This window comes from Narcine bancroftii, chromosome 3, assembly GCF_036971445.1.
Source record: "Narcine bancroftii isolate sNarBan1 chromosome 3, sNarBan1.hap1, whole genome shotgun sequence".
Classification (NCBI taxonomy): domain Eukaryota; kingdom Metazoa; phylum Chordata; class Chondrichthyes; order Torpediniformes; family Narcinidae; genus Narcine; species Narcine bancroftii.
Window position 1 is genome coordinate 165,948,487 of NC_091471.1, and position 20,103 is coordinate 165,968,589.

At 41.2% G+C, this 20,103-nt stretch overlaps 1 long non-coding RNA gene across 1 annotated transcript in view; it reads left to right on the forward strand.

Annotated features, from left to right (window-relative positions):
• Nucleotides 1-1,300: 1,300 nt before the first annotated feature.
• The window catches only part of LOC138756282 (uncharacterized), a 35,906-nt gene continuing 17,103 nt past the window's right edge, over nucleotides 1,301-20,103 (forward strand). The window contains exons 1-2 of the long non-coding RNA XR_011352945.1: nucleotides 1,301-1,470; nucleotides 7,249-7,414. This is a non-coding gene — a long non-coding RNA (uncharacterized lncRNA). The remainder of the gene's footprint in view (nucleotides 1,471-7,248; nucleotides 7,415-20,103) is intronic.

The window sequence follows — 20,103 nt, forward strand, 5'->3', positions numbered from 1 at the left end:
TCCAGAGGGCACTATGAGGCACTGTTCAGCCTGAGTGTGATGCTGGAGCAGCCTTTTAGGGCTACTGCCTGAAAGGTAAGTTTTGTTTTTGATCCATGAAATGACCTTTTGAGAGTATTCACTATAAGGAAATACACGAAAGTGCTGGAGAAATTCAACAGGCATGCAACATCCACAGGAGGCATAGATATATAACCAGCATTTGAGTCCTGAGACCAAACCTTGAATAAGGCCTCAAGCCCAAAGCATTGATGATATTTTTTTGACTTCTATGGATTCTGCAGGACATGCTGAGATTTTCCAGCACCTTTGTGTATTTTCAACAATCACCGCATCTGAAGACTTGTTTCACTTCATTTGCTATAAGAAGATATTGTACAAACTTGAATTGGTTTTGCTTCAGCTGCAGAGGCTGAAGGGCGATCTGACAGAAGTTGCAAAATTATGAGAGGCTAGTTAATAGGTAAAGAGTTGGATATTTCCCCCAAGGTGGAAATGTCAAATATTAAAGGGTATAGTTTCAGATAGGAAGGTTAAAGAAGATTTACAGGACAAGTATTTTACACAGAGAGTGGTAGGTGCCTGGAACATGCTGCCAGGAGAAGTGGCGAGATCAGATACAATAGCAAAGTTTAAGATGCATTTAGACAGGTATATGAGCAAGCAGGTAAATGAGGGCTAAAGACTATGTGCAGGCAGATAGGATTAATATAATTTTGCATTGCGGTTGGCACATTCATTGAGCACTGAACAACCTATTTCTGTGCTGTTACTTTGCTGTGTTTTATGTTACAGTGATCCATGCTTTGAGTATATTTAGAGCATGAAGGAACTCACTAGGTCTTGCAACAACCATGGGTTGAAATGGATCCTGATAAAGTGTTCAGACCTAAAATGTTGACTGACTGTGGACGCTGGCTGATCTGCTAAATACCCTCCATTGTTTGCTTTAAATCTGTTTGTTTCCCTGCCTTTTCAGTACTCATTTAAATGTCATTAGTGATGTAGTTTTGCACATGGCATTGCAAAGCATATTTAGTAAATGTGTAAAATTTACTAAATATGCAAATACTTGTTAGCACTGGAAATAAAAATTAAGATGGTAATATTGTATCAAAGTATTCCCAAATGATTTAAACCATTAAGAGGATTAAAAGAATTGAGATTCAGCACTTCGATCTCAATGTAATTTTACATTTCTCTCTGGTGGTTGTGTCTTAAATAATGAATGATTGCCATAGAAACCATTGTACCAGATATCAATGACATCTGTTATATTCGCACATTTCATAAAGGAACCACAAATGTACAAGATTCTCAAAAAAAACCTGTAGGAATTTTTTTTGTATATACACATGAGGAAGAAGAGCTGCATTAAAGGTGGTGATGCTATAGTGAGCCATAAAGAATGATTTTAAACTTCACCATTCTGTCTTCCCCAACGCTTGAATGGACTGCAAAGAATTTCAGGTAATGACATTATTGAGGAATGAATTTCATTATCAGGAAAGGCACTGAAGGAGATTAAGGGATTAAAATGGTCATTATTAATGGTTTGAGCAGAGGCTCTTTCAGAGCACATGGTGCTTTTGGGGCAGACTCTGGTGGGTAAAAGGATCAATGAGCAGTGCAATGAATAGGAGCAAATTGGCACAGTGTTAGCTTCAAGTGCAATGCCGCAGTTCAGAAGTGATGATGGTGCAAAAAAGTAACTAAGTATGGGGGAGCTGGTAAAGATTTTCTGACAAACACTATATTATATAAAGTTGACTTTGAAAGTGCAGATCACCAAAGTGCACCTTGCGCCATGTGGAAATCCATGGAGACTTTCAGTGACCTTGATACATGTAGGAAATGTCCCTGGTTACAGTAAAGTTAAACAAGAAAGTCTGCATATGCTGGGGTCAAGGTCAATTCACAAAAGTGCTAGAGAAACTCAGCAGGTCCCACAACATCCAAAGGAAGTAAAGGGTAACCAATGTTTCAGCCCTGGGCCCTTTGTCAGGGTATAAGAAAAAAAAACAAACACCTAAATAAAATGGTGGAAGGGAGGGGGAGGAGGAATGGAGAGGAGGGAAGGTGAGAGGGGGAACCACAGGCTAACAGGTAATAAAGGTGGGAGGGATGAAGTGACAAAAAGTGAAAAGTGATAGGGGAGCAGGCAGAGGGTAGTTGAAGCCCACACCTGGTTGTGGGCTGCTGGAGAGGTATCAGGATAGGTTTCCATGAGGATGTCGATGGCAATTAGAGCTCCAGAAAGACTAGAGGGTTAACAAATTCGTGATTGTATCCAAAGTTCGGAATCAGGAGCTCAGGTTCAACACGGAAATGGGTGGGAGGTGATGGGAGTTCAGGAGGCAAACCCATAGGTCTCTCTTCTGGCTCTCTTTCTCTTATTGGTGGGGGCACCAGGCTAGTAGCACCCACTTGTCTGCCTTTACAGCAAACACAACTTAACATGGTAATAAAGGAACCTTAAATCAGAAATTAAAGGAAGAAAACTGAGAGAACAATTTTGACATTAGCTAATTATATGGCCATAGATGTGATCCTGGCATAGTACACTGCATCCCTAATGCCAGTATCAAACATAACCTAATGCACTGCCAAACCGAGGCCATCCACATATTGGAGAAACAACACCTATAATGTGTCTTGGCAGTCTCCAACCAAATAAAGGATGAGACATCAAGACACTGATCATATGTATGAGTTAAATAGAACTATAAAAGGGAATGTAGGTTTGACTAATCTATGAGAGTTCTTTGATGTGTATCTAGTAGAAGGAGAATAACTTGCGGATATGGTCCACCTGATTTTTCAGAGCGTTTTCCGTCAGGTCCCACACAGGAGGTTAGTGAACAAAGGAAGACAAAGTGGAATCATGGGTAACATACAGATGTGGATTAAGGCTTGAATAACATATCAAAAAGAAAGGAAGAGTAGAAATAAATGGCAGGCTATGTTTAATGGGTGACCACAGGGATCACTGTCTGGATCCTAACTATCCATGTCGATTGACACCAAAAACTGGAACTGCTGGCAACACTCAGCAGGTCAGACAGCACCTGTGGATAGAAAAACAGAGTTAATATGTCAGCAGGTTCAAGATGCTTTTTTTCAGATCTGGGCAAGAGTTAAAAACTAATTGACTTCAATTACTGAGAAGGCGAAGGAGGGATGTGAAGTGGAACTGGAATATTCAGGGTGAGGTCAGGATTGCCAATGGGGAAAGTTGCAGTGGTCAAATGGGATAACAAAACAATGAGAGGGTGATAATATGGGTGAATGTATGTCTGTGGGGCATACAGGTCAGGCTGTACCAATGAGCCAGTGTCACAGATGGACAGTTCAGGTACATATAATTTGGAGAATTTGACATTGAGTCCAGAAAGACACAGAAGATGAAGTGTCCCAGAAAACTCCCATGTAACTGCAGGAGGCCACAAGTAGATGATCGGAGCTGGAGTAAGATGGAGAATTAAAGTGGCAGGAAGCAGGAACTCAGGGTTGGCCTTTGCTCCACTAAGCAGCCACCAAAACTGCATTGTTTCTCTGATGTAGAGGAGACCACATTGCTCACCAAATGTGGCCCGCTAGTTTGGAAGGAATACAAATGAAGCAGTTATGCACTTTGAACATAGAACTCTAGCATAGTACAGTCCCTTTGGGCCTCAATGTTTTGCTGACTGATATATTCCTACCAAAAAATCAAAGCCCTTTCTATGTTGTAACTCTCATAAGTATTTAAGAAAAATATTTTCATCCATGTGCCTGTCTAAGAGTCTTTTAAACGCTCCTAATTTTTCAGCCACACCTGGCAAAGGATTTTTTTTTAAACTTACCCTGATATCTCTCCTAAACTTTTCTCCCTTCACTTTGTACAGATAACCTCTGCTGTTTTCTTCTCCTGCCCTGGGAAAAAGTTGCTGCCTCTCAGGATTTTGTAAACCTCTATTCAGTCATCTCTCATCATTTTTCACTCCAAAGAGAAAAGTCCTATCTCTGCTAATCCGGCCTCATAAGACATTTTCCAATCCAGGGAACATCCTGGTAAATCTCCTCTGCAACCCCTCCATAGATTCCACATCCTTGCTCTAATAAGGTGACGAGAACTCAACACAATACTCTTAAGTGTGGTCTCACCAGAGATTTGCAGAGATGCAACCTGAACTCTCAACTCTTAGAAAGAGCCTTTGAGTCCCTGGATAGTGGAAAGGGAAGAGGTGAATGTGCAAACAATCAAGGGGAGAATGTGTGAGAGCAGAAGAGAGGGATAGAGAATAGATAGTCAACAGCCCTGTTAATATTGATAGGAGGTTGTGGTTTGCATTGTAGTTGTCCATCAGATTAAATATGAAAATCATATTTTTATTATTTATTATATAAAATTAAACTATACATTTAATTAGAATGACTTGTTTTCTTTATCTATTTCCTCTTCTTTCAATTATTTTGTACTGGTTTTTCAATCTTCAATCACTGCCTCCTCTCCTCTCCCACCACCACATGTGCTCTGAAGCACAAGCTCTGCTGCTCAAGCAGCTTGTGCAGAGCCAAAGTTAACAGTTCAGACTGGAAAAAGATAGGAATTTAAGAGTTTGTACAAGCAAAGAGAGGGGTAATAGGGAAAGAGGAGCAAGGAACAAAGAACATTCCACTGTTGACTGATTCTGTCATAGCACACAGAAACTGGCTGTACAGCCCTCCATGTTCCTGCTGACCACCAAGAATATACCAATCCCAATTACTTGATCTGAAGCTTTCTGTGCATTGGCAAGTCTCGCACACATCTGCATAATTCATACAAGTTGCAAGTTCCTGCCTTCAACCACTGGCAATTTGCCACAGTCTCAGTATTTTACATACCTTGCCTTTCTATCCTTGATCCACCATCTACTGCAAATGGGTCTTTTCTTTACCTCTCCATTTGCTTCACCTGTCAAATCTCCCATGTTTCTAATTTGATTACCATTGTTTGCACTGACATTTTTCATCAGAATCAAATCAGTTTAGTTGCCTGTCTTCATTTTACTCAGTGATTAAGGATTTCTAAGAATCAGGCAGTATTGCGTGATGTAATGTTCCATGGTTCTATCAGAAGCAGGAATCAGTAATTAAGCCCATAAGCTCTTTTTGGCAATACTATGTTTTCATTTTATACATGTTGGTGAAAAGAAAGATTATTGTGGGTCAGTCTATAACTCCTTCCCCACTGAAGTCAATGTGTCAACAGTTCAAGTTCCTTACACCAGGGACTGAGGTTATAATCTTGACTCACTCATCAGCTTCGTGCCATCATTCGATAAAGTATCAAACTGAAGCCCATTTTCCCTCTTGCGATCAACATTAAAGATCCCACAGTGACGTTAAAAAAAAATTCCCAGAGTTCTGACAAAGATTTATTCTCCAATCAATATTACTGAAATTGGTTGTCCAGAACCTTGCCATGCACTAATTGTCTACTGTTTTCTACAATGCATCAGAGTCTTGTTTGAAAGCACTCAATTGTCCATAAAGTGATTTGAGACTCTCTGAGGTGCATCCTTCCGTTAATAAACATGGTTGGAAGATATAACTAAAAGAGGATGCTTGTTCCATCAAATGACATGATGCAAGTGGACATCCTTGACACCACAGTGAAATCTAGAGGCAAACGGATGCTGACCTACTTTCTACAGCCTGTGTAAACTCCCTGTAGGATTGAAATGACAGCAGCTTTGCTTTTCTGGTGAAAGCTAGCTGGAAATGTTACCATAAATATGCACAGAAGAAGACAGTCCTTCAAGGAATTTACTAAAATCAATTTAATATAAAGAAATGAAATGCAAGAGAAAAAGAAAAGCAAATTGATATTGAGTAATGGAAAGAAATTAGACAGAACGGTTTGGGAGAAATGCAGTTGATGGAAATGACTGTGGAGTGCAAGTGATAGGCAATCATTATATTATGCATGTTAATGTATTCACTGGTTTTTAGCCAGCTGCCCATAGTCATTGAGAGAAAGCAAAAAATATCAAGAACCTGAGATAAATGGGTACTGGTGCTTTTAAAACTGGAGTCCAAATCAAGTGGACTACTTCCAACATCCAGCATGGAAAGGATTTATGCAAGTACGTCAAGTGTCTTCTCCACATCACTGTCACTACTGGCCTTCACTAGGGTTTGCACCATGGGTTTATACACCAAGCCATAGAGATTCAGACCTCAAAGGGCGAGTCCTCTCTGCAGAATCCTGTTGAGTGAAATGTGTCCACTCCCTTGGCTCTGATAGAAGGAGGGTGGTTAGTTAATTCCAGCTACCAGAACATAAAACACAGGACAGGACATTCGAGCAGAAAGAGGAATGTGTGCTCCATCAATTATGAAAATAAACAAACATAAAGAATGCAGGTGGCGGAATCCTGAGCTGCTGGATGAGGTCAGTGGGTCAGGCAGCATCCAAGGATAGAAATGGTGAGGTAACATTTCAGGTCAGAATCCTTAATCTAGAGACAAGTAAAAGGATGGTGATATTGTATATTTAAAGGAAGGAAGAAACTGAGGGAGGGGCTGAGGTGATAGGGTATTGCATGGAAGATATGAGAGGTGGAGATGCAGTTGAGGGAAAGACCACTAGGAAGGTTGGGAGGGGTGAAGGTAGAAAGAAAAGTAAACAAGGTTCAACATTCCTTTTATCATCAAGTAATAAACATAAAAATAAAATATATATGATATACTTCAATTTTTGTCTGCCATAAGGCAAACAAAGAGTGGCCAGGAGCATTGCCTGGTGCCTTTAACAATGAAAGAAAGAGAAGCAGAAGAAATTCCCTTCAGAGACACTGAGCACCCGTGGATTTGCCTCCAGTGTTCCTGCAGCCTTTGCAACCTCACAGACTCCTGGTGAATCTATTGGCAACCTGAAAACCAAGTCCAAACCTCCAATACATTCAGGAAGTCTTCTGAGCCTGAGACACTTCAGGAGCTCTTCTTGCCCTCAGCACCCTCTCAAATCCTGGTTCCAGCAGCCTGCAGCTTGTGTGGGTCCTTCAGCCACTGAGCCCCTCGCTGGTCTGCTGTCATGGTCACCTTTCCTGTAGGGTTATCTCAAAGGTGAGGGGGTGGAATGTGGTGTTCTCTCTGATTTTGGTGCCTTGTGCTAGTTCGCTGCTCTCTCATTATGCTGCCTGGCTCAGGCATCGCCTTCGTGGGTACAGACCGCAATGATTGCAGGATTTGAAAAAAACACTATTGCTCCTTTCACAGACCATTTAAAGACAGTATGGAGCACTTGGAATCAGGGCCAGACAGTAGGACTCTGAGGAGCAGCACTGTGTATCCTGCTCTCCCAGGTATGCAACAGCAGTACCGCTGCCGTTACAACCAATACAAGAGCTGATGAAAAAGAATGCAAGTAGGAGATCCAGTGGAGGTAGGTGCTTCCTAACATTGGTAAAAATCAATATTCCTGCTATTAGGTTTACGACAAGCCAAGAGAAATATTATGTGTTGTTCTTCAAGTTTATTTTAAGTTTTTCCTGCTTCACAACTTTATCCATATAAATGCCACATCACCTTATCCTGAATTCCCTAATATCGTCTATCCAACAATTTACCAATCTCAGTCTGGAGTGCACTCAGGAACTGAGCATTATCTTCCCCTCGCCTCCAAAGGCTTATAGCCATCTGACTTAAGAAATCTCTCCCTGACTGCATGCTGAATGATTGTCATCATACTGTGAGATGTCTGATCCTATCTCTAAATTCTCCAGCCAGAGTAACAGTGGCTCAGTATCTACCCCGACTATTCATTTCAGAAGTCTGCAAGAATCCCTTCTCTTTCTTCATTGAGGTCGACCTATTCAAACCCTACTCACTGGACAACCTTCCCATCTCAATAGTTTTCAGCATCGTGACTCTAGGGCAAGCATTTCCTTTGGTTGCAGGAATAACTGCACATTCTGCTCCAGTTGCAGTCTCATCAACTCTCCACGGGGATGCAGCAATGCAGCAAAGGCTCTTCTATTCTCTGCAATGAAGGAGATTTAGTCTGTTCCTACTCTATGGGTATTGCCATCACATCTAGGAGTTGCCTGGATCATTCTTCATTAAGTCAAAAGCCACCATTGTCACAGCCTCTGATTGCCTCAAGACCAGGGAATGAGCCTGATTGTCTGACAACATGGATCTTTTCACGAGTGTTCAGCGAATGATTCATGGAAAGTAATCTCTTAAACACAGAACATAGAACATTGGCCCATGATGTTTGCTGACCTATATAAGCCTAATCCACAATCCAAACACTCCCTACCTCATACCCCCATAACCCTCTATTTCTAATGCATCCATGTGCCTGTCTTAAGAGTCTTTTGAATGTCCTTATTGTATCAACTTTCACCACCACGCCAGCAATGCATTCTATTACTCTCATTATAAAAAAGCATTCCTGACATCTCCCCTAATCTTTCTTTCCCTTACCTTATATAGATGTCCTCTGGTATTTGTGACTGATTCCTCAGGAAAAAGGTGCTGGCTGTCCACACTATCAATAGCCCTTTTCAGAATGGCTAACCAGTAGATTGGTCGTTCAGTGAACCAGTTAAGGAAGGCGTTTTTGCCTTCCACACTGGACCACTATTAACCAGTTCTCTGTGTCTTGTCACACTCATCACAAGCCATCCCCAGAGATAGGGGATTCTATCCTCCAACGGTGACGTCTGAGTGACGCATTGAGCAATGGTGGACCGGCCCTAAATCTTGATCAATGTATTATGATCTTGTATTTAAACAAAATTATTCATGCTTAATTATAACATAATTAAGCATTATGTACAGCATGGTATGAGCCCTTCAGCCCCTTATGTTGTAAAAGACTGTGGGAAGGTAGAGCCACACAATTTATATTTACTGTGGGAAAATTCTAGCGGCAATAGTACACAATTTATAAAGACTGAGAGAAAGAGCAATGGCAGACCTGCCCTCCCAGAATTCTGTGCGGCAGGAAAAGGGCTATATTCACAGAGCACTCATGAAAGGTTCCTCTGCCACACGGAATTCTGAGAGGGCAGATCCGTCAACTCTCTCTCTCCCACTGCGACTTGCCCATGGTCCTTCCGTCATTTATAAAGATTTATATAGGTCGGCAAAGTTTATACCTTTTTAATCTTTTGTTTTCTTTACATTCCTGCACTTACACAAAAACGTAATCAACGTGTCACTACCCTATGTCCCTTTCAAACTGGGCTAATTGGCACGTAGACATCAACAGATGCTGGAGATGATATTACCTACTTAGGTAGTAATACCCATTATTAATGACTCCAAAGGCTGAGTGAGGAACGATAGGCTTTAATACACATTAGATTTCAGCTGGCCCAACTCCTTGTGCTCAAATGAATGGAAGGGAGCTCGACCTTTATGGCCAGGGCACAGGGGGAGGGGTTACAGGGGATTGAGTCATCAGTGGGTATGCCAGCCACTTATAGTCAGAACAGAACAGTATATTCATATCACCACAGGTAGTATCATCTCCGATGTTTGACGACACCTGTGTGCTGATTAAAGACTCTTAACTGTTAGATTAGCTGTCAATTACTGGAACAAGGTGCCAGTGTGAAAGTGGCATGTACCTCTCCTAAAGTAGGAGAAGGTCTTTCTCAGGCTATATTTGTTTCCCTGAGGAACACTTCTGCTCTAGCACCACCCTTGCTGAGATATTCTGGGAACCAAAAAGCCTATTTGTTTTATTTCACCTTCACACATTATTATTGATGCTTCTCCAAGGAGACAAAACGCATTAGAGCAGGCTGGAAGCAGTCTGACAACCAGAAGAACCTCAAAGCACTTTACAGTCTGTAAAGTACATGCAAAGTACAGACCTAGTTGGATCGCAGGGTAAAGCTGACAGAATGTTTCTGCACAGAGAGATCCCAGAAATAGAGATGAGCAGACAAATTATTTTGGATGGACAGATCCCTCTGCTGCTTTCAAGGTAGCACAAAGAGATTTTGTGTATGCATCTGATACAGCAAATGAAGCATCAATGTAATGCCTAAACTGAAAAGCAGCACCTGAGAAAATGAAGTTTCCCTCACGACTTTCTCCAGTGCTCTCTGTGTGCGGAATTCTCCCTGTAACCACAAGGGTCTTCACCCACATCTCAAAAACATCCTGGTTGGCAGGTTAATTGTCTGCTGAAAATTGTCCCTGGTGTGTAGATGAGAGGTTGAATATGTGGATGCAATCAAAATGTGAAGAGAATGAGATGGTTTAGAGCCATAGAAGAGCATCACACAGAAACAGGCCCTTTGGCCCATGTCGTCCATGCCAGACTATTATTCTGCCCATTGACCTGTACCTGCACTATAGCCCTCCTTACACCTCTCAACCATGTACCCATCCAAATTTTTCTTAAATGTCAAAACCAAAGTTTGGGAAGAATTGGTAGAGAAATGACTCGTTGTGCCAAAGGGGTTGTTTCCATGACCATATAACCATACAGCACGGAAACAGGCCATGTCGGCCCTTCAAGTCCGTACCGGTTCACTTGAACAACTCCACTAGCTCCTCCGCAAACTCCTGAGGAAGTAGAGGCTTTCTTCATGATGCCATTGGTGTGTTGGTTCTAGGAAAGATCTTCCGAGATAGTCACTCCCAAGAACCTACATTTGCTCATCCTCTCAGACAATTAAAATTTGACTTTAACAGTATATGTCGTCAAATACAGTATCTCCATTGCAGTACAAGGCTCACACAAATGGTGCAAATTTGAAGGATGTAATGCAGTGGTTCTCAACCTTTTTTCTTTCCACTTCCACACCACTTTAAGTAATCCTTATGCTATTCATGCTGCATATTTCTATAACTATGACTGTACTGGGAGTAGCTATGTCAGTTAGTCATTTATTGGGACTAATCATGTAATGGATTATTAATGAAGGCTATTCAGAATTTATTGTCATGAGCAAGTCACGATATTCGTTGTTTTGTGGCAGCGTCACAGTGCAAACATTCGTATAAAACACCTTACAAAAAAATAAATAAAAATTGTGCATAAAAAAGACAAAGTAAGGCAGGGTCTTTAGTTCATTGATAATTCATGAATCTTATGGAAATTGGCAAAAAGCTGTCCTTGTGCCATTGAGTGCTCATCTTTAAGCTTCGGTACCTGTGGCAGAGTGAAGAGCGCATGGCCTGGGTGGTGGGGGTCTTAGAGGATAGAGGCTGCTTCCTTAAGACACTGCCTCTTGTTGATGTCCTTGTTGGAGTAAAGTCTGGTGCCCATGACATCACAGGCCAAGATAACAACCTTCTGGAGTTTTTTCTTGTCCTGTGCATTGGCACCTCCATATCAGATAGTGATGCAACCAACCAGAATGATCTCCATGGTACACCTGTAGAAGTTGTTGAGAGTCTTCACTGAAGTACTGAATCTCCTCAAACCCTTCACACAGTATAGCTGCTGGCAAGCCTTCTTTGTGATTGCATTGACATGGATGCTCCAGGGCAGATCATCAGAGATGTTGACACCCAAGAATTTGAAGTTCTTGATCTTCTCCACTACTGAACCCTCGATGAGAACTGGATTATGTTCTCCTGACTTCCTCTTGAAGTCCACAATCATGTCCTTGGTTTTGCTAACATTGTGCAAGGTTGTTGGTGCGATACCACTCAACCAGCTAATCTCCCTCCAATGCGCTTCCTCATTGCCATTTGTGATTCTGCCGACAATTGTGATGTCATCAGCAAATTTGTAGATAGCATTCAAATTGTGCCTGGTGACAGTCATATTGAGTGGGCTAAACATGCATCCTTTTTTTTTTATTTTTTTTAAATTTTTCACACTATGAACCATATTCTCTCTTGAATATACACAGTGGCATTTTCTCCCCCTTTTTCCCCCCCTACCTTCCCTCCCACCTTCCCACCACCCCCCTCCAAACCCATTAAACGTTCAACCTATACGATACATTAAACCCATTAAACAATGTCATCACAAAATGAAAATAAACAAGAAAATTGTGTCATCTACTTTTACACACTGGGTCAGTTCATTTCGTCTTTTCCTCATTCTGCCATTTTAGGGGGTGGAGGTCCGCAGTAGGACTTCTCTGTTGTGTTCCATGTACGGTTTCCAAATTTGTTTGAATACTGTGATGTTATTTTTTAAATTATATGTTATTTTTTTCCAGTGGAATACATTTATTCATTTCTATGTACCATTACTGTATTCTCAGGCTATTTTCTAATTTCCAGGTTGACATTATACATTTTTTTGCTGCAGCTAAGGCTATCATAATAAATCTTTTTTGTGCTTCGTCCAAATCGAGGCCTAATTCTTTGCTTCTTATATTACTTAGAAGAAAGATCTCTGGATTTTTTGGTATGTTGCTTTTTGTGATTTTATTTAATACCTGATTTAGATCTTTCCAAAACTTTTCGACTTTCTCACATGCCCAAATTGCATGTACTGTTGTTCCCATTTCCTTCTTGCAGCGAAAACATCTATCTAATGCTGTTGGGTCCCATTTATTTAACTTTTGGGGCATGGTGTATAGCCTGTGTAACCAATTATATTGTATCATACATAACCTCGTGTTGATTGTATTTCTCATAGTTATGGAGCATAGCTTTTCCCATTTTTCAATTTTTATCTTTATGTTTAGATCTTGTTCCCACTTTTGTTTGGGTTTACAGCTTATTTCCTCGTTCTCTTTCTCTTGCAGTTTGATGTACATGTTTGTTATAAATCTTTTAATTATCATTGTGTCTGTAATCACATATTCAAAACTGCTTCCTTCTGGTAACCTCAGCCCACTTCCCAATTTGTCCTTCAAGTAGGTTTTCAGTTGGTGGTATGCAAACATTGTACCATGAGTTATACCATATTTGTACTTCATTTGTTCAAAAGATAATAATTTATTTCCCGAAAAACAATTTTCTATTCTTTTGATCCCTTTTCTCTCCCATTCTCTAAAGGAAAGGTTATCTATTGTGAAAGGGATTAGTTGATTTTGCGTAAATATTAATTTTGGTAGTTGATTATTTGTTTTTTTTCCTTTCTACGTGAATCTTCTTCCAAATGTTGAGCAGATGGTGCAGTACTGGTGAATTCCAATGTTGCACCAGCTTTTCATCCCACTTATATAGTATATGTTCAGGTACTTTCTCCCCTATTTTATCTAGCTCTAATCTGGTCCAATCTGGTTTTTCCCTTGTTTGATAAAAATCTGATAGGTATCTTAATTGTGCTGCTCTATAATAATTCTTAAAGTTTGGTACCTGTAAGCCCCCTTGTTTGTACCATTCTGTTAATTTATCTAGCGCTATCCTCGGTTTCCCCCTTTCCATAAGAATTTCCTTATTATTTTCTTTAGCTCCTTGAAGAATTTCTCTGTGAGGTGAATTGGTAACTATTGAAATAGGTATTGTATCCTTGGGAAGATATTGATTTTAATGCAATTTACCCTTCCTATCAGTGTTAGTGGTAAATCTTTCCAATGTTCTAAGTCATCTTGTAATTTCTTCATTAATGGCTGATAATTTAATTTGTATAGATGGCCTAGATTATTATCTAGTCTAATACCTAGGTATCGGATTGCTTGTGTTGGCCATTTAAATGGTGATTCTTTCTTAAACTTTGTGAAATCCACATTATTCATTGGCATCGCTTCACTTTTATTTGCGTTGATCTTGTACCCCAATACTTCTCCATATTCCTTCAATTTCTTATGTAATTCTTTTATTGATAATTCTAGTTCTGTTAAGTATACTATGATGTCATCTGCAAATAGACTGATTTTATATTCCTTCTCTTTTATTTTTATCCCTCTTATTTTATTTTCTTATCTTATCAGTTCTTCCAAGGGTTCTATAGCTAATGCGAACAGTGAGGGAGATAGTGGGCTAAGCATGAATCCTTGAGGTGTAAGTAAGGAGGAGACGTTGTTTCCAATTCATACTGACTGTGGCCTTCAGATGAGTAAGCCAAGGATTCAGTTGCAGAGGTGAGTGCAGAGGCCCAATGTTTGGAGCATATTGACCAGCACTGAGGAAATAATGATATTGAAGTCTGAGCTGTAGTCTATGAAGAGCAGCCGTATGTATGAGTTGTTGTTTCGAGGTGATCTAGAGTAGAGTGGAGAGCCAGTGATATTGTGTCTGCTGTGCAGCGATTGAGATGATAGGCGAATTGCAGTGGGTCTGGACCTTTGCTTAGCTACGTGTCCTTGATGAACCTCTCAAAACATTTCTTCACAGTGGATGCTCATGCTAGTATTGATCTAGAGGCAAGATGACAAATACCATCACAGCACCTTGATAACTTAAACTCAAGAAATTCAAAACATCTAAATGCAAATGGCCAGGAAATTTTTGTATTGTAAAAATTCATCTGTTTATCATTGTCCATTGGGGAATGAACTTTGGCATCATTAAATCCTTGGCCTACATGTGATTCTGGATCCAACACTGTGGTTGCCTTTTAATTGTCTCTGAAACAACAAACCAATAATTTCTGTAGCCATTAGAGCAGAAGTAATAGGCTGGAAAAAAAAATGACTTAAAAAGTATCTACACCAGGGTTTGAACCTACAGCTGTCAATCATGTGAGCTGATTCACTGAATCAAAGGCAGTGTCTCATTTTATTATCATGACCTTGTTATTGCTCAACCATCTTCTTCAATCAAACTGCTCATTTCCAGGGAGGCCCAACTACTAAACAGACCTTGGGCAAATAGTCGAATTAAAAGTGTTCTGAGTGTTTCAATTTTAATGCAGGAGCTCAGATCCGCTCGGAGATTTGATTAATGGGGTTCGTTTCTGATGCCTGCAAGCCCTAGGAACTGTGTCCTAGTTTTGGATTTCAGTGCTGTTGGCTGGCATGGAAACAGGCTGATGATTGGACTCTCTCTCAGACACCTTCCTTTGGTCTGAATGTGGCAATAAGATGTTAATCTGGATATGTCATTTGTTCCAATGGATGAGTTGAGGAAGATTATCATTCAAAACTTTCAGCGTCCATCTCAAGATCATTATCACTTGATAGTACGTATACAATAAGATCAAACAGTGTTTCTCCAGAGCGCACACAATACACAGCACATAATAATTATATATATAATTTAAAATGAATATATAAAAATACTGTATATTGGAATGATTTACTTAGATATCTTTATGTACATATATGTAATTATTATGTGCTACAGGAAGAAGCTCATTCCCAGCCAAGCTGTCCTGATTTTGATCCTCCTGTACCTCCTTCCTGATAGTAGTAGATCGAATACTGTGTGCCAAATGGAAAGGGTCCTCAGTAATTGTTTGAGCCCTCTTTAAGCAACTCTCCAAGTACATGTCTTCAATAGAGGAAAGGGAGATCTTTTTGGCTGTTTTGATTATCCTTTGTATTGACTTCTGGTCTGATGCTTTGAGGCTATTGTATGATGCACAATGATGTAGCAAGAGTCTGGAAAACAACCACCTGAAGAAACACACAAAGTTCAGCGTGTACAGAGCCATTGTCATACCCACGCTCCTGTTCAGATCTGAATCATGGGTCCTCTACCGGCATCACCTACGGTTCCTAGAATGCTTCTATCAGCGCTGTCTCCGCTCCATCTTCAACAGTCATTGGAGTGACTTCATCACCAACATCGAAGTACTTGAGCTGGCAGAGTCCGCAAGCATCGAGTCCACGCTGCTGAAGATCCAGCTGCGCTGGGTGGGTCACATCTCCAGAATGGAGGACCATCGCCTTCCCAAGATCGTGTTATATGGCGAGCTCTCCACTGGCCACCGAGACAGAGGTGCACCAAAGAAGAGGTACAGGACTGTTTAAAGAAATCTCTTGGTGCCTGCCCCATTGACCACCGCCAGTGGGCTGATATCGCCTCAAACCGTGCATCTTGGCGCCTCACAGTTCGGCGGGCAGCAACCTCCTTTGAAGAAGACCGCAGTGCCCACCTCACTGACAAAAGACAAAGGAGGAAAAACCCAACACCCAACCCCCCAACCAACCAATTTTCCCTTGCAATCGCTGCAACCATGCCTGTCTGTCCCGCATCGGACTTGTCAGCCACCAACGAACCTGCAGCAGACGTGGACATACCCCTCCATAAATCTTCGTCCGCGAAGACAAGCCAAAGAAAAAGAAGAAAGAAGAAAGAAGAAAGATGCAGCCAGTCTGGACACTCTAAATTGTGCACCTCTAAAATGCTGTCAAGATTGTCACTTTGTGTAACCCCCTTGTGTTCATTGAGCTGGCTGACTGTCTTCCAGTGGATCAATTCTGATATGATTGTAGGCTGCTAAATGTTAACTCAACTTTGACCAAAGCAGAGTGTTTCTAAGATGAAACACTTATTGTCCTGATTGTCAGCTGTAACACCTTACTTACTTTTAGTGGCTCGTTGGGTGCAGGTGATTATCGCACAACTTGGCAGTGGTCATACACGTCTCTGATATGGCTGTTGCGGCGTTTCCTTCCACCAAGGAAATATAGCCTCCAATCTTAGAGATAAATTGACAATGATGAATATAAAATCATAGATTTTATATTTAATTAAATAGATTTTATATTCAAAATCATAGATAAAGTGAATAGTTACAGTCTTTTCTCAAGGTAGAGGAGGCTAAGACTCAAGGGCCTAGGTTTAAGATGAGAGGGGAAAGATTTAAAAGGGACCTGAGAGGCACTTTTATTTACCTATATAGAATAAGCTGCCAGAGGAGGTGGATACAGTTACCCACCTTTTTTCCTCAAAAACCATCCTGGGTCCTCAATGCAAAGGTGACATTTTGGTGCCATCATTTTGCAAGATGGCAACAGGAGGAAAGCACTCAAACTATTCACCCATGCTCTCCGGAGTCGCTGCCACCGCCGTTCACTTCCCCCATCAACAATCACAAAAGGCTGATGTTGTGAAAATATCAGGCTTTTATTAACTAAAGATAGGAACTACCAACAACCTCATCAATTGATCGAAGCATAGAGAAAGGGAAACATGCAAGGGGCTGTGGGTAGGATCAGTCTCAGGAGGCTTGTCCAGCCGGCAGCAGCCAATCATGGCATAACAAACAGGTAAATGAACAGGGAAGGTTTGGAGGGATCCAGGCCAAACACAGCTATATAGAACTTGCTCACAATCAAATTGAAGCAAGAGCCTGTCTCCATACACTTTAGCTCTCTAAACCTTTGACTATTATTCTGTTACAATGTGTAACGTGATTGACAGTACTCAGAGACTTGTGCGGAGCACAAACACGCTTTTATTAGTTTGCAATTAACGGCCAGTATCTACAATGGTCTTCAGGTAAATTGGAGGTAAAGCGGGAAAACAGGGTTTATATTGCGACCAATGGGGGTGGAGCCAAGAGGAGGGGCTGGTCATCTAATCTACCTATAAACAGTGAATTCCAGTTCACTGCACAATGTAAAGGATAAAACACCTAACTGATTAACTTCGAACTCCTGGAAAGACAGAGCAAGAAAATGTGTTCTGGTGAAGCTGACAGAGCAAAATTCGAGTCATAAATCCTTTGGCATTAACATGAAATCTTTTAAGCTTCCTTCAGACTTTGAGTCACTCTCATCCAAAAGATAGAATGAGAAAAGTATCTCTAGGTCAAAGGTAATGCAGCAAGCAGGTTGCATTTATAGCATGAATTCCATTATGTTGGACGTAGATTCCTTCTATTGTCAAAGTAAGAGTAATTAAAGCTCAAGGTTTGCTGGTGAGAATTAAGTTGGATTGGGTTGTCAGTATGGGAGAAAATGAAAGCAGGCAGTTGTCACATTTGTGGCCCGAAATGTGAAGTAAATAACACTAATAACGCAGGTTTTACCAGTTAAACATCTCCGTGTCTTTATTCTCCAGCTTTCATTGTTCCTCCACTTCGCGCTCTTCTCTCTCTCTCATACCATGTGACTTCCGGTCAGGTGAATACATCTTATGCATATTCATTATCATGACATCCCTCCTTTTACCAGAAATAAACTTTACACCTTAATGTTGAAATGTAAACACCGTCACCTTAACAATATCCCTCGGAACCAACAATGTCTCACAAACAAACAAACAAGTTAAAACTCCTTCTACACACAATGTAACATGAACGTGTCATAACTAACTGTAATACAATAACTCAACTAAATAAAATGTACTACATACAGCACTCATACACGCACTTTATGATATATGATCAAATTACTGTCCCAATGTTCTTTTATCATTCCAACCGTCACAAACTTTCCCTTTTGTGATAATGCGGGCACAATTAGAAATACGGCACAAAGTCTTCGTATCGTTTAGGTGCTTTCCTGTCTCGTTTCGGCCTTCCTGCGATACTATCGTCGCTACTCGGTTGTTCACTCTCAGCGTCGGGAACACTGCTCGCCACGGCCTCGGGTGCTTCTGGCCCTCTAGTCACTTCATCAGGAATGCTGGTAACCGCCTCGGGAACATCATCTGGTCTCTCAGGTTGAGCATCTCGTATTGGACTTTCAACCACCTCGCTCGATGTCTCTCTGGACTGGTACCTTTTTACACCTGACACATTTCTTTTGTACAGGATTCCAGCCGGAGACTTTACTGTTACCATACTGCCACTTCTGGATATGACAGTGTAGGGTTGATGGTAATAAGGTGTGTCTAGCTTACCACCATTCTCATGCCTCACCAGAACATTATCTCCAGGCATGATGTCTGAGTACCTGGCTCCACGTCTCGAGTCTGTGTACAGCTTTGCTGCTCCTTTCTTTTCAGCATCGTGGTCCCTCATCTCCTGGTCGTCCCAGATTTCCTTTATTTCGGGCATTTTTGTGCGGATTTTTCTCCCAAAAAATGCTTCTGCAGGACTTTTTCCTGTGGTTGCATGGGACGTTGCCCGATAGACAGCCACATAAGATAGCAATGCTTCTCGCCAATTTTGTTCTTCTGCGTGAGCAATCCGTAATCGTTTTTCAATAGACTGATTTTGTCTCTCTACTTCCCCGTTGGCTTGCGGCCATTTCGGAGTTACTTTATGATGGTGGATACCTGTGGTCCTCATGTATTCAGCAAATGTCTCTGAAATGAATTGTGGACCATTGTCAGAGTATAGCGTAAAAGGCAATCTATATCTTGCGAAGATCTCTGCTAATGCTTGTATTGTTTTTTCAGTGGTCATGGACCTCATCACAGCGTACTCATAGTATCTGCTGTAGTAATCTATCACTACCATGATTGATTCACCAGTCGGTAAAGGTCCAAGAAAATCAATGGCTACGTCGATCCACGGTCCTGTCGGGAGTTGCGTACTCCGGATCGGCTCTGGCGGATTACTCCTACTTGTGATTTGACATCCATGGCAAGTTTTGATGAATTTCTCTGTGTCTTTATCACAACCTGGCCACCATACTTTACTCCTGAGGTTTTGCTTGGTACCAACAATACCTAGGTGTCCTTCATGAGCTAAGGATACGATCTTCGGTCTAAACCTCTGTGGTATCACCAATCTACAACCTCTCAATACACACTGTCCGATGCAACAAAGTTCGTCTCTAATGGGAATGTAAGCCTTGTGAGTACACTTATCCCATTGTCCACTCTGGATACATTCTCTCACTTCCATGAGTTCTGGGTCATGTTCGGACTCTCTCTCGACTTCCTTCGTGGTCACAGCTTTCGGTGTCGACTGAATAGCTACGAAGCGTACAAAGCTCTCTGCTTCTGTCCCCAATTCTGACTTGGATTGTGGGCATCCATCCTTCACCAATCTGGACAGCGGATCAGCAATGTTTGCTTTCCCGGCAATGTGAACTACTTTATATTTGTAGGGTTGGAGTCGGAGTACCCATCGCTCTATTCTGGCACATGGTTTGGATCTAGCGGCATAGATCACCTCTATGCCGAGTGTGAGGTGCTTCATTTTGGTAAGAAGAATCAGAACAGGACATACGTGATAAATGGGAGAGCATTGATGAATACATAAGAGCAGAAAGATTTAGGAGTAACGGTACATCGTTCCCTGAAGGTAGAAACTCACGTGAATAGGGTGGTGAAGAAGGCTTTTAGTATGCTGGCCTTTATCAATCATTGCATGGAATATAGGAGTTGGGAGGTGATGTTGAGATTGTATAA